The sequence below is a fragment of the Morus notabilis genome, unplaced genomic scaffold, assembly GCF_000414095.1.
Source record: "Morus notabilis unplaced genomic scaffold, ASM41409v2 Scaffold336, whole genome shotgun sequence".
NCBI lineage: Eukaryota > Viridiplantae > Streptophyta > Magnoliopsida > Rosales > Moraceae > Morus > Morus notabilis.
In genome coordinates this window covers 155,919-157,603 of record NW_010367552.1, presented here as the reverse complement: position 1 = coordinate 157,603, position 1,685 = coordinate 155,919, and positions in this window count along the sequence as shown.

The following is a 1,685-nucleotide window of genomic DNA, read 5'->3' as shown; positions in this document are numbered from 1 at the left end:
TTAAATATGGCCTTAAGTGTATCCCACTGCAATACTAAGGCTATGTTTATTTCACCGATTCGAGTTTAAAATTTGAGTTTTGCTACGGTAAAAAGCTCTCAGAATCAGTCACATTTAACTTTTTGCTACAGTAAAAAGTTATCACATAAAATCACATCTCAACTCGAATTAAAAAACTTAAATCAATGAACTAAACGAGCCCTAAAACTTTTAAAAACTGACCGACTAGAGACATTTGGCCTTGTTCATTTCACCGATTCGAGTTTTCAGTTTTAGGTTTCTACAGTAAAAAACTCTCAGAAAATGTCACATCTAACTTTTCTGTTACAGTGAAAAGCTCTCAGAAAATGTCACATCTCAGCTCGAATTAAAAACTCAAATCTGCGAAGTGAACGAGGTCTTGGATATCTTAGCATGATACTTGTGGCCGTCACCTAGAAATTACCAATATCTTAACACTGTGATACTAAAATTTCGTTCAAAATGTGCAACTATAATTTCTCTAACATAAATATATTAAAAAATCACCAAAACACATTTCTCACCATGATATATGTGGAAAAATCACAAAACAAAACAACACAGAAGATTATGGATCTTTGATCTCTTTGACGTCAGCTCATCTTCAGGAGATCTCATATGTGGGAGTTTAGGGAAAGCATAGGTTGTAAAAGATGATACAGATTTCTGACAAAGCAATCTAACTACAGAAAGTGGCGAATGGAGGTGACACAAAAATATACCCTTTTATTAATCTTATCAGAAAAGCTGAGAAGTCTCGCAGAATCCTAGCACCAGAAAAAAACATGTATGCCTGATCCTATAAGTGGCCAGTGGCTATTATTATTATTATTATTATTATTATTGTTATTGTTGTTGTTATTGTTGTAGTTATTGTTGTTGTTGTTCCTGTTATTGTTATTGTTATTATTATTCTTATTATTCTTGTTATTATTATTATTATTATTGTTATTATTATTATTATTGTTATTAATATTAATATTATATTATTTTTATTTTTATTATTATTATTATTATTATTATTATTATTATTACTATCATTACTATCATTACTATTATTACTATTATTACTATCAGTTGGGAATGTCATCGCGCATCATCATATCGGTTTATTACTATTACTATTACTATTACTATTACTATTACTATTATTATTACTATTACTATTACTATTACTATTACTATTATTACTACTATTATTACTATTATTATTATTACTACTATTATTACTATTATTACTATTATTACTACTATTATTACTACTATTATTACTACTATTATTACTACTACTACTATTATTACTACTATTATTATTATTACTACTATTATTACTATTATTACTACTATTATTACTATTACTACTACTATTACTACTATTATTACTACTATTACTATTATTATTACTACTATTACTATTATTACTACTATTATTACTATTATTACTACTATTATTACTATTATTACTATTATTATTACTATTACTACTACTACTATTATTATTATTACTATTATTATTACTATTACTATTACTATTATTATTACTATTACTATTATTATTATTATTATCATTATCATTACTATTACTATTACAACTATTATTATTATTATTATTATTATTATTATTATTATTATTATTATTATTATTATTATTATTATTGTTATTA